Source organism: Delphinapterus leucas, chromosome 3, assembly GCF_059928025.1.
Source record: "Delphinapterus leucas isolate spDelLeu-1000000601 "Yukka" chromosome 3, BTC_Dleu_Yukka2, whole genome shotgun sequence".
In the NCBI taxonomy this organism is placed as follows: Eukaryota; Metazoa; Chordata; class Mammalia; order Artiodactyla; family Monodontidae; genus Delphinapterus; species Delphinapterus leucas.
In genome coordinates, this window is record NC_143131.1 from 70,294,039 (window position 1) to 70,308,489 (window position 14,451).

Genomic DNA, 14,451 nt, shown 5'->3' on the forward strand with positions numbered 1-14,451 from the left:
TTTTTAATTAAAAAATTAATATTTCAAACTAAAATTCTGTTTTCCTCAAGTTTTACCAATCATCTTAGTGAAGTTGTTAAACCATTCTACTTCCCAAAATCAAAATGTAGGAAAGTTTCCTTTTCTATTGAAAATACTTGAGTCCTTGATTCAGAAATAGAAAATATCTCCAAATTTAAGGATAAAACTTTTAACTGGTATTTCTAGAAACTTATAACATTGGTGTTATTTATTGATAGGTCATAGTTATGAAAGGAATAACAAAAGATACAAATGTATGTTTACTCATTACAAATAAAACACCTCCCCATAATTAATGCCTAAAATACCAAATCAATATTTATACTCTTCCTATGTGGAAATATGTTATTCCTAACCAGTATTCTTTTCACTGTGTGATGGAAAACACCATCTGGGTCCATGGTTTGACTTTCTAAAGGTAAAATAGAACATCAGTTAAAAAAATAAAAAGAAGAAGAAGCATGGCCATTTCAATTTTCCTTACTTCCAAGCAATCTCTTTCCACATAAATTTAATCAATCAAGAAAAGAGAAAATTAATCAAGTAGCTGACCATTTTAGCCAGTCCAATGATCCTTCTAACCTATTAATAAACTTGACTCTAATAGTAGTTAGCCAAATAGTTAGGATTTTTATAAGTGAAGTATATTTACATAATAGTGCTACAGTTCATCCAGGAATGCTTACTTGAATCTGTACAAGAAACATCAAAAAGATGTTGAGCTGCTAGTTCATTTCATTCCTTCATTCCTTCCAAATATTTATTATACCTGGAAGACTTACCAGGCACTACTAAAGGAACTAATAAGACAAAAATGGTCTCTGCTTTTGTGGAGCTTTCATTCTACAGATGAGGAGACAAAAACAAGTGACTGAATAAATGATCAAGTTATTCTAGATAGAAATGAGTGCAATAAATAAAATATACTGATACTAGGATGATGTTGCAGAGAATTAGGTTTGGTGGAGGCAGACTGAAAAGTAAGTCAGGAAAAGTACTTCTCAGAAACCAATGTGATAGGAGGATATTTGAGCTAAAATCTAAATGACAAAAACAACATATTCTTACAAATATTGGTGGGCATAGCATTCCTAGTATAGGAATAACTAATCTAAAGACCCTAGGTAAAATAAATTTGGTTTACTTGAGGAACAGAAAGGGCAGTAAGACTAGAGTAAAGTAGACAGACAGTGAAAGGAGATGAGGTCAGAGCCAAAGAAAGACCAGATCGTGAAGACTTAGAGACAATGATAAGCTATGAAGGGAAACCATGGTAAATTTTTGTTCTTTTGTTTGTTTTGTTTCACTTTGTTTTGATTGCAGAGAATGACATAAATATATATATAGTTTTTTATACTTATTTTGATTACCATTGAGAGTCAATTAATAAAAAGCCAAAAACAGAAACTCGGAGAATAGTCTGGAATGTACCAAATGAGAGAAAGTGGAGATGGGAAGACATGGAAAGATAGATTCAGGATATGTTTACAGACAGAGCCATAGAATTTGATGGAGATTGAGCTCATGAGGAAAAAGGAAAATACCAAAAATGCTACAGTAGGTTGGGGTTGGGCAACTGAATGGAAGTTGATGCTATTTAAAAGAAATAAAACAGCTAAAAACAACAACAACAACAAACAGCTAAAGTATTAAGTATCTGGTAAGAGTTGAGGACTCTTCTTGACTTTAAAGATTTGGCTCATTAAAAATTTAGTCACTTAGTCATTTAGCCACTTCAAAGATTTAACTAATTTAATCTTCATAACAGTGCTATGAATTGAGTACTATTTGATTCCCATTTATGAATTAGGAAATTGAAACACAGAGAGAGTACTTCATACAAGTACTTAATACAAGTAGCTTGTATTAAGTTATACAGCTAGAATCAACACAAGGAAGGTTACACTATATAGTTGACCCTTGAACAACACAGGGGTTTGAGGCGCCAACTTACACACAGTGGAAAATCAACATATAACTTTACAGTTGGTTCTCTGTATCCAGGGTTTCACATTCTTGGGTTTAACTAACCAGGGATTGTGTAGTACCTTCTGATAGTTTTTTGTTGGTTGTTTTAAGCTGTTAAATTTGGAAGGTAATTTATTATGTGACAATTGGTAACTAATACATGAGAAGTATTTTTTAACTTAGAAAATAAAAATATAAAGGAAATTGATACCATAGAGGATTATAATTTTTAAATCATAAATCATTTATATTGACAAGAATTAAAATGAGATTAAGCTCTTTAAAATACACATGACACTGTGGCATTCTTTTGGCGGTATATCTTTGCATAAATTCATAATTTACTATTAACCTATACACAAGAAAATTAACCAATAAAGAATCCAAAGAGTTTAATTTGGTAAACAAAATTATTATAGTTATTTTTAATTTCCTCTTTTATGGTGGTAGTAGTGTGTTTTTAAAGCAGTTACATATCTCTAGAAAATATGTGTATGGAACTGTAAAATGGGCATATGTGTTAAAGATGTATGTTTTTGGAATTATGAGGTCAGGTGATACACAGCATAAATACTAAGAAGTTACAAATCACACGTACACAGACACATACACACAGACACACACAGATATACCAAAAAAAAATTATATATATATGTATATATATATATAGCTCTGAAGTCATGTTTCCTAAGCTGAATATCCCAAATTCAGATGATTTTGCTAGAGAGCTGAAAATAGACTGTTATATTGAGCTGACCTAGAAGATAAAATAAATTTACTTGGATTAATAACATTAAAAGGGAACAGTCTATCCTTTGTACAGTGGTATTTCCTGATCTTCTAAAGGAAAGTTCTTTAGCCCTTTAGCACTAATTTCAATTTCCTATCTTGAAAAGGAGAGACCTGAGGACACATATCTACTCCTCACATGAAATTTAAACACTTTGCAGTTTTCTAAATCCCTGGAAAATAGTATCGTATCTCTGATAGAAACTCTAAGTTCCTTTAAAGGGGGATTAAAGAGAGTGAGTCACTTAAGGTGGTGGTTTAATTTCTACTTTGTTCTGCATGTTTATATATATTAACTGCATATAAATAAATATTTCAACATAAAATTGTTTACAGTATCTATATATTTTAACTTGTATAAGTATCTCAAATTTAAAATGTGGGCATGTAAGTTCAAATTAAATTATTTTTAAAAAAATTTCTCAGAAACGAATTGCCGATATAAAAACTTTCTCTCTAAAACCTAGAAAATACCATTTTCCTCCTTCATTTTTAAGCCAAAGAAAATAAACACACCTTATGATAGAAATTGAAGCAGACACAAATCACTTATGTGATAAACAGAAGACTTGTACCAACCAGAAATCATCATTAGAGGAGCAATCTCTTATTAGTTCCCTCTTTCTGTACTTAAGTAGGTACATTTTTCTTAATAAGAATAGCTTAACTGATATAATAGATTTTTAATGGCTAGGTAGGCTCACCCTTCCTAGGAAAGATTTATTCTGCTGAATCAGATAGGGTTCTTGATAGCAAGTAATAGTATTTGACTCTGGATCTCAGGTCAAAAAAGGAACTTGTTGGATGGATTGTAAAGAATTTATTCGATAAAGCCCATTGGGCCAGGTTTGGAAAACAAGGAGGCATCAAGACAATTCTGAAGGGTGAAGGAGCAGGAAATGAGACTACCATCTTTAGCAGAAGCAGTCTGTTCTGGACACTGCTGCTGCAAGTCATTATTATGGTGGAAACTGAAACTGAATTCTGACCATTAACATCCCAGCTCTTGAGTTGGAGAATATGATTGGCAGGACTTAAACGACATGCCAATACTCTTTCTCCCTAGGGGCAAGGAATGGAGCATCTGACTCTCTGGCTTGTATACAGGAGAAAACTGTACTAAGACTACACATATTGAGAAGTTCCCTAGTATGTATTAGTATGTATGTGTGTTTGTGTGTGTGTGTGTGTGTGTGTGTGTGTGTAATATGAGATCTTATATGGAGCAAACAAAGCAAAAAAAAAACAAATTATCAAACAAAAACTAGCTCATATTCTCTCACCCCTTTTAATAATAATAGGACTTCATGAAGGATTACTCTACTATATGTTTCTGTTATTAGAAGAATTTCACTACTGGATTGATTTTATTAGGTAAATGGATAAACAGCTATTTAATGTGTTTCCCATTCTAAATGTACTTAAATGCTGCACAGGCCCTGATCTTGAGGGGAGAACTGTGATGATTAAATTCTCAGTATTAGGTGGCATCTTTACATACATTGCCTAATCTTTTTTTTCTATGTGTGTTTATTGAATTAATTTTAATTGCCAAATATCTAAATATTTTGCTAATAATAGGTAGTTTTTTCCTCCCTCTCCTACTTGCTTTCTAATCACACATAGCACTATTCTTTTCATAAGCACTTCTCGACTCTCATTGGTCCACTGGGTTTACATCTCTTCATTTCTTTACCCTGCCAATATGATGGCAATAACATTTTAAATGATTCAAGCACAACAGCTCTCTGCTCTTTGCTACTCCACAGCATGATTTTGATCTATACCCATAAAATAAACAGAATGCATAACAAGCACTGGAAGAGAAAAGTCCTTTAAAGGCACAGAAATGATTTTTGTTGGGAATGGGAAGGAGAATGGGAAAGGGGAAACTACAAAGAAAAAAGCCCTGTAGTCACTCCTCTATTCCCGTTTTCATATTGGGTTTATTATATGTAGTCCCAACTCAAGACAACTATATTTCACAGTAAATTACAGTCTGCCTTAAGACTTGGCACAATAACACCAAGAGATTGCAGAGTTGTTCATTGATCAGTGGACAGCAAATATTTAACTTTAGGGGAAAAAATCAAAACTGAATTAAAGTCTTACCAGCTTTTGCCAGGGCTTCCATCTGAAAAGCTTTATTAGCCTCAAAATGATGGAATTGATGACTGGATTCACAGAGCACATTCAAATAACAGAGACCTTTTCCTCAGAGGCAATATTCTCTAAGAAGTCTGAGAAATTTCCAGCAAATTTGTGATATTTTCACGATGCCTGCTGGAGAGTGTAGTTCTCTACTTGTTAAAGAAAAAACCCTGCCAAAGCCTCACTAAAGTATCAAATTAAGATTTCAGCCTTGCTTTAGGATTTAAAGGCCAAAAAAAATTTTTTTTAAACTGTTCATATTCAGTGTAACCTCAATTTTCAAAAGAAGCAAATTATCTCATTCTGAGTTTAGCTACTACTAAAAAAATTTATTCTTATTTTTTTAACATCTTTATTGGAGTATAATTGCTTTAAAATGGTGTCTTAGTTTCTGCTTTATAACAAAGTGAATCAATTCTGCATATACATATATCCCCAAATCTCTTCTCTCCTGCGTCTCCCTCCCACCCTCCATATCCTACCCCTCTAGGTGGTCACAAAGCACCGAGCTGATCTCCCTGTGCTATGTGGCTGCTTCCCACTAGCTATCTATTTTACATTTGGTAGTGTATATATGTCCATGCCACTCTCTCACTTCGTCCTAACCTACCCTTCCCCCTCCCCGTGTCCTCAAGTCCATTCTCGACGTCTGAATCTTTATTCCTATCCTGCCCTAGGTTCTTCAGAACCTTTTATTTTTATTTTTTTAGGTTCCATATACATGTGTTAGCATATGATATTTGTTTTTCTCTTTCTGACTTACTTCACTCTGTATGACAGACTCTAGGTCCATCCACCTCACTACAAATAACTCAATTTCGTTTCTTTTTATGGCTGAGTGATATTGCATTGTATATATATGCCACATCTTCTTTAGACATTCATCTGTCAATAGACACTTAGTTTGCTTCCATGTCCTGGCTATTGTAAATAGAGCTGCAATAAACATTGTGGTACATGACTCTTTTCGAATAATGGCTTACTCAGGGTATATGCCCAGTAGTGGGAATGCTGGGTCATACGGTATTTCTATTTTCAGTTTTTTAAGGAACCTCCATACTGTTCTCCATAGTGGCTGTATCCATTTACATTCTCACCAACAGTGCAAGAGGGTTCCCTTTTCTCCACATCCTCTCCAGCATTTACTGTTTGTAGATTTTTTTATGATAGCCATTCTGAGTGGTGTGAGGTGATAACTCACTGTAGTTTTGATTTACATTTCTATAATAATTAGTGATGTTGAGCATCCTTTCATGTGTTTGTTGGCAATCTGTAAATCTTCTTTGGAGAAATGTCTATTTAGGACTTCTGCCCATTTTTGGATTGGGCTGTTTGTTTCTTTGTGAGCTACGTGAGCTGCTTGTAAATTTTGAGATTAATCCTCTGTCAGTTGCTTCATTTGCAAATATTTTCACCCATTCTGGGGGTTGGCTTTTTGTCCTGTTTATGTTTACCTTTGCTGTGAGAAAGCTTTTAAGTTTCATTAGGTCCCATTTGTTTATTTTTGTTTTTATTTCCATTTCTCTAGGAGGTGGGTCAAAAAGGATCTTGCTGTGATTTATGTCACAGAGTGTTCTGCTTACATTTTCCTCTAAAAGTTTTATAGTGTCTCACCTTATATTTAGCTCTTTAATCCATTTTGAGCTTATTTTCGTGTATGGTGTTAGGGAGTGTTCTAATTTCATTCTTTTACATGTAGCCATCCAGTTTTCCCAGGACCACTTATTGAAGAGGTTGTCTTTTCTCCATTGTATATTCTTGCCTCCTTTATCAAAAATAAGGTGACCAGGGCTTCCCTGGTGGTGCAGTGGTTGAGAGTCCGCCTGCCGATGCAGGGGACACAGGTTCATGCCCCGGTCCGGGAAGATCCCAAATGCCGTGGAGCGGCTGGGCCCGTGAGCCATGGCTGCTGAGCCTGCGCGTCCGGAGCCTGTGCGCTGCAGCAGGAGAGGCCGCAACAGTGAGAGGCTCGCATAGTGCAAAGAAAAAAAGAAGAAGAAGAAAAAAAAGGTGACCATATGTGGGTGGGCTTAACTCTGGGCTTTATATCCTGTTCCATTGATCTATGTTTATGTTTTTGTGCCAGTACCATACTGTCTTGATTACTGTAGCTTTGTAGTATAGTCTGAAGTCAGGGAGCCTGATTCCTGCAGCTCTGTTTTTCTTTCTCAAGATTGCTTTGACTATTCAGCATCTTTTGTGTTTCCATACAAATTGTGAAATTTTTTTGTTCTAGTTCTGTGAAAAATATCATTGGTAGTTTGATAGGGATTGCACTGAATCCGTAGATTGCTTTGGGTAATATAGTCATTTTCACAATGTTAATTCTTCCAATACAAGAGCATGGTATATTTCTCCATCTTATTGTATCACATTTAATTTCTTTCATCAGTGTCTTATAGTTTTCTGCATAGAGGTCTTTTGTCTCCTTAAGTAGGTTTATTCCTAGGTATTTTATTCTTTTTGTTGCAATGGTAAATGGAAGTGTTTCTTAATTTCTCTTTCAGATTTCTCATCATTAGTTTATAGGAATGCAAGAGATTTCTGTGCATTAATTTTGTATCCTGCTACTTTACCAAATTCATGGATTAGCTCTAGTAGCTTTGTGGTAGCATCTTAAGGATGTTCTATGTATAGTATCATGTCATTTGCAAACAGTGACAGCTTTGGATTCCTTTTATTTCTTTTTCTTCTCTGATTGCTCTGGCTAAAACTTCCAAAACTATGTTGAATAATAGTGGTGAGAGTGGACAACCTTATCTTGTTCCTGAACTCAGAGGAAATGATTTCAGTTTTTCACCATTGAGAACGATGTTGGCTGTGGGTTTGTCATATATGGCTTTTATTAGGCAGAGGTAAGTTTCCTCTATGCCTACTTTCTGGAGAGTTTTTATAATAAATATGTGTGGAATTTTGTCAAAAGCTTTTTCTGCATCTATTGACATGATCATATGTTTTGTCTCCTTCAATTTGTGAGTATGGCTTATCACACTGATGATTTGCTTATATTGAAGAATCCTTGCATTCCTGGGATAAACTCCACTTGATCATGGTGTATGATCCTTTTAATGTGCTGTTGGATTCTGTCTGCTAGTATTTTGTTGAGGATTTTTGCATCTATGTTCATCAGTGATATTGGCCTGTAGTTGTCTTTCTTTGTGACATCTTTATTTGGTTTTGATATCAGTGTGATGTTGGCCTCATAGAAAGTTTGAGAGTGTTCCTCCCTCAGCTATATTTTGGAAGAGTTTGAGAAGGATAGGTGTAAGCTCTTCTCTAAATGTTTGAGAGAATTTGCTTGTGAAGCCACCTGTTCCTGGGCTTTTGTTTGTTGGAAGATTTTTAATCTCAATCTCAATTTCAGTTCTTGTGATTGGTCTGTTTATATTTTCTATTTCTTACTGGTTCAATCATGGAAGGTTGTGCTTTTCTAAGAATTTTTCCATTTCTTCCTGGTTGTTCATTTTATTGGCATAAAGTTGCTTGTAGTAAGCCCTCATGATCCTTTATATTTCTTCAGTGTCAGTTGTTACTTCTCCTTTTTCATTTCTAATTCTATTGATTTGAGCCTTCTCCCTTTTTTTCTTGATGAGTCTGGTTAATGGATTATCAATTTTGTTTATCTTCTCAAAGAACCAGCTTTTAGTTTTATTGATCTTTGCTATCATTTCCTTCACTTCTTATTCATTTATTTCTATCTGATCTTTATGATTTCTTTTCTTCTGCTATCTTTGGGGGTTTTTTTGTTCTTCTTTCTCTAATTGCTTTAGGTGTAAGGTTAGGTTGTTAATTTGAAATGTTTCTTCTTTGTTGAGGTAGGATTGTATTGCTATGAACTTCCCTCTTAGAACCACTTTTGCTGAGTGCCATTGGTTTTGGGTCATCGTGTTTTCATTGTCATTTGTTTCTAGGTATTTTTTTTTTATTTCCTCTTTGATTTCTTCAGTGATCTCTTGGTTATTAAGTAGTGTATTGTTTAGCCTCCATGTGCTTGTAGTTTTTACAGATTTTTTCCTGTAATTGATATCTAGTCTCACAGAGTTGTAGTCAGAGAAGTTACTTGATGTGATTTCAATGTTCTTAAATTTACCAAGGCTTGATTTGTGACCCAAGATATGGTCTATACTTGAGAACGTTCCATGAGCACTTCAGAAGAAATTGTATTCTGTTGTTTTTGGATGGATTGTCCTATAAATATCAATTAAGTCCATCTTGTTTAATGTATCATTTAAAGCTTGTGTTTCTTTGGTTATTTTCATTTTGGATGATATGCCCACTGATGAGAGTGGGATGTTAAAGTCCCATACTATGATTGTGTTACTGTCGATTTCCCCTTTTACGGCTGTTAGCATTTGCCGTATATATTGAGGTGCTCCTTTGTTGGGTGCATAAATATTTACAATTCTTATATCTTCTTCTTGGATTGATCCCTTGATAGTTATGTAATGTCCTTCTTTGTCTCTTGTCATAGTCTTTATGTTAAAGTCTATTTTGTATGATATGAGAATTGTTACTCCAGGTTTCTTTTCTTTTTTTTTTTTTTTGCGGTACACGGGCCTCTTACTGTTGTGGCCTCTCCCGTTGCAGATCACAGGCTCTGGACGTGCAGGCTCAGCAGTCATGGCTCACGGGCCTAGCTGCTCCGTGGCATGTGGGATCCTCCCAGACCGGGGCACGAACTCGTGTCCCCTGCATTGGCAGGCGGACTCTCAACCACTGCACCACCAGGGAAGCCCCTCCAGGTTTCTTTTGATTTACATTCGCATGGAATATCTTTTTCCATCCCCTCCCTTTCAGTCTGTATGTTTCCCTAAGTCTTTAGTGGGTCTCTTGTAGACAGCATATACATGGGCCTTGTTTTTGTATCCATTCAGCCAGTCTATGTCTTTAGGTTGGAGCATGTAATCCATTTACAATAAAGGTAATTATCAATATGTATGTTCCTATTACCATTTTCTTAATTGTTATGGGTTTGTTATTGTAGGTTTTTTTCTTCCCTTGTTTTTCCTGCCTAGAGAAGTTCCTTTAGTATTTCTTGTAAAGCTGGTTTGGTGGTGCTGAATTCTCTTAGCTTTTGCTTGTCTGTAAAGGTTTTAATTTCTCCATCGAATCTGAATGAGATCCTTTCCGGATAGAGCAATCTTGGTTGTAGGTTTTTCCCTTTCATCACTTTAAATATGTTCTGCCACTCCCTTCTGGTTTATAGAGTTTCTGCTGAAAGATTAGCTGTTAACCTTATGGGGATTCCCTTTTATGTTATTTGCTGTTTTTCCCTTGCTGCTTTTAATATTTTTTCTTTGTATTTAATTTTTGATAGCTTGATTAATATGTGTTTTGGTGTGTTTCTCCTTGGATATATCCTGTATGGGACTCTCTGTGCTTCTTGGACATGATTGATTATTTCCTTTCCCATATTAAGGAAGTTTTCAACTATAATCTATTCAAATATCTTCTCAGTCCATTTTTTTTCTCTTCCTCTTCTAGGACCCCTATAATTCGATTGTTGGTGCATTTAATGTTGTCCCAGAGGGCTCTGAGACTGTCCTCAATTCTTTTCATTCTTTTTTTTTTTACTCTGTCTGTGGTAGTTAGTTCCACTCTTTTATCTTCCAGGTCACTTATCCATTCTTCCCCCTTAGTTATTCTGCTATTGATTCCTTCTAGAGAATTTTTAATTTCATCTATTGTGTTGTTCATCATTTTTGGTTTGCTCTTTAGTTCTTCTAGGTCCTTGTTAAACATTTCTTGTTTTTTCTCCATCCTATTTCCAAGTTTTGGGATCATTTTTACTATCATTACTCTGATTTATTTTTCAGGTAGACTGCCTATTTCCTCTTCGTTTGTTTGGTCTAGTGGGTTTTTACCTTGCTCCTTCATCTGCTGTGTATTTTTTTGTGTTCTCATTTTACTTAACTTACTGTGTTTGGGGTCTCCTTTTTGCAGGCTACAAGTTCATTGTTCCCATTGTTTTTGGTGTCTGCCCCCAGTGGCTAAGGTTGCTTCAGTGGGTTGTGTAGGCTTCCTGGTGGAGGGGACTGGTGCCTGTGTTCTGGTGGATGAGGCTGGATCTTGTCTTTCTGGTGGGCAGGACTGTGTCCAGTGGTGTGTTTGGGGGTGTCTGTGACCTTATTATGATTCCAGGTGGCCTCTCTGCTAATGGGTGGTATTGTATTCCTGTCTTTCTAGTTGTTTGGCGTAGGGTGTCCAGCACTCTAGCTTGCTGGTCATTTAGTGGAGCTGTGTCTTAGCATTGAGATGGAGATCTCTGAGAGAACTTTTGCCGTTTGATATTAAATGGAGCTGGGAGGTCTCTTGTACTTTCTATATAGACAATCATGTCATCTGTAAATAAGGATAATTTTCTTTCATTCTTTCCAATCTATATGAATTTTAGTTATTTTTATTGCCTTAAGACACTGGCTAGAATTTCCAGTAGAATCTTGATTAGCAATACTAGGAGCACACATACTTACCTTATTCTTATTCTTAGGCCATAAGCATTCAGGTTTGCAGCATTACATATGAGGTTATCTGTAAATTTTTGTAGCCACCCTGCAATGGGTGAAAAAGTCTTCTTTCTTCCCAGATTATAGAAAGTTTCTGTCACGAATGAATGTTGAATTTTGTCCAAACTTTCTGCATAAATTGATATCATGTGGATTTTACTCTTTAGATTGTTAATTGGTAGATTATATTAATTGATTATTGAATATTTACCCAGCTTTGATTTCTGGGGAATAAACAACTCATTTGATTTGGTATATTATTTCTTTTATATATTGCTGGGTTTAGTTTGGTAATATTGTGTGGAGGATTTTTACATCTGTGTTCATGAGGAATACTCTTCTTTATTATTCTATTTTTCTAGTTTTGATGTCAGATTTTTGCACATAAAATTAGTTGGGAAAAGCTGTCTCTTCTGTTATCCATAGAATTAATGGTATTTCCTCTATAATGTTTGGTAGAATTCAGCAGTAAAAACAGCTAGGCCTGAAGGTTTCTTTGGGGGGAAAATTTTAAAATACAGATTCCATTTATTTAATAGTTGTGTGGCTTTTCAAGTTATCTATATCACCTTGGATGAGTTTTGGTAGTGTGTGACTGTCGAGTAATTAACTCATTTAATCAAAGTTACTGAATGTATCTGCAAAGTGTTGTTTATGGTTATACTATATATAGCTATACTACAAAAAACACTTTGCACATAAATCCTTTTGACATCAAGAGGGTCTGTAGTTCTTTTATTTCTAATAACTTGTGTCTTCACTATTCTCTATTACTTTGTCAGACTTGCTAGAGGTTTATCAATGTTATTAGTGTTTTCAAAGAAACAGTATTTGGTTTCATTGATTTTCTTTATTTTTTCTGTTTTCAGCTTCTGATTGCTGCTCTTAATTTTAATTATTATTTTACTTCTGTTTGCATTAGTCTTATTTTGCTCTTCCTTTTCTAGTTTCTTAAGATAGATGCTTAGGTTATTGATATGAGACTTTCTATCACAAGTATTTAATGCTATAAATTTCTCTCTAGGCACAATTTTAGCTACGTCTCACTAGTTTTGATATATTATATTCTCATTTTTGTTCATTTTAAAATATATTCTAATTTCTCTAAGACTTCTTCTTTAAGCCATGAATCACTAAGAAGTGCATTGTTAGTCCAAGTTTTGGGTATTTTTCTGTTACCTGTTTAAAAAAAAAAATGACCTCTAGTTGAATCCCATTATAAATCAGAGAATATATTTTAAATGATTTTAGTTCTTTTAAAGGTTTATTTTATGAACAAGGTTATGGTCTATCTTGGTGAATGTTCTATGTACACTTGAAAAGAATATGTATTCTGCTGTCTGGGGGTGGAGTTTTCTATAAATATTCAGTAGATTCAGTTGATTGATGGTGTTGTTTACTTCTTTTATATACTGTCTGATATTTTGAATACTAGCCCCATATATTCCTGACAGAGCAGCATTGAAGTCTCCAAACATAATCGTATGTTTGTCTATTTCTCCTTTTGGTTATGTCAGTTTTACTTCATGTATTTTGAACATCTGGTGTTAGTTAGAGGGTGGAATATTTTATTCTTTGTGAACTGTTCATTGTTTATTATGTAATGTCTATTATTATCTCCTAATTTTCTTTGCTCTGTAGTCTACTTTTCTGATATTAATACGGTCATACAATTGTTTTTTTTGATTACTGTTTGCATGGTGTATCTTTCACTATACTTTTAACCTATCTACGTCACTATATTTGAAGTTAGTTTCTTATAGACAGCATATAACTGAGTCATTTTTATCCAATCTGGTTATCTCTGTCTTTTAATTGATGTCATTTTATGTAATTGTTGATATATTTACATTTATAACTTTAATATATTTTTTCAGTTTGCCCCCACTGTTTTATGGATCTCTATTGTCCCTCCCCTGACTTCTTTATCTTACAGTCTACTGAGTATCAATATTTTACTATTCCAAGTACAATGTAGAAATCTTACCACTACAGATGCCCCCCTCTTATACATACATATTAATATTAACATATATTCTATATTTTATATGTACTATATAGTAATATATATTGTATATCCCCTTCTTATATTTTAGTTCTCTTATATATTATATATACTTATATTGAAAATCAGATGATATTATAATTTTTACTTACAACCTCCAAATATATTTAAAAGAACTCAACGGATAAGAAGTTTATTATGTTTGCTGAGATAGTTACAATTTCCATTGTTATTCTTTCCTGATGTCCCAACTTTCCTTCTGATATCAGTTCCCTTTTGTCTTAAGAACTTCCTTTCACAAATCTTTTAGAACATGTCAGCTAAAAATAAATTCTCTTAGTTTTGCTTTATCTGAGAATGTCTTTGTCACCTTCATTCCTAATATTTTCACTGGATATGGAATTCTGGTTGACAGTTGTTTTCTTTCAGCACTTTTAAATGTGGCAGTTCTTCCCAGTCTCCATGGTTTCTGATAGGAAATCCTCATTCAAGCATTGTCTCCCTACAGGTGATGCATTGGTTTTTCTCTTGTTGCTTTCAATTTTCTTTCCTTTAGTTTGAAGTTAAAATTTAAGTTTGATTATGAGGTGCCTGGACATGAATTTCTTTGGATTTATTCTGTTTGGAGTTTGCTAAACTTCTTGAATATGTAGGTTTGTGTCCTTTACCAAACTTGGAATGTTTTCAGGAATTATTCCTTCAAATATTTACTCAGCACTGCACACTTTCTTTTCTTATGTCTCCCTTTAATGACATAAATGTTTGACTTTTATTGTCTCACATGTTAATTTTGTTAACTTTTTCAATAATTTTTCTCTCTATTGTTCAGATTGGGTAATGCTATTGTTATGGACTGAATGTTTTCGTCAGTGAGAGAGACCCAATAGGTTATACTTACTCTGTCTTATCCAGAATCAAAACCCTCCAGAGTGCATTCTTTATGCCTTCATTATGTTATTCTGCTTTCCCTTCATTAGTTAATCATATTCAAATAACTGATTAAAGTAAAAA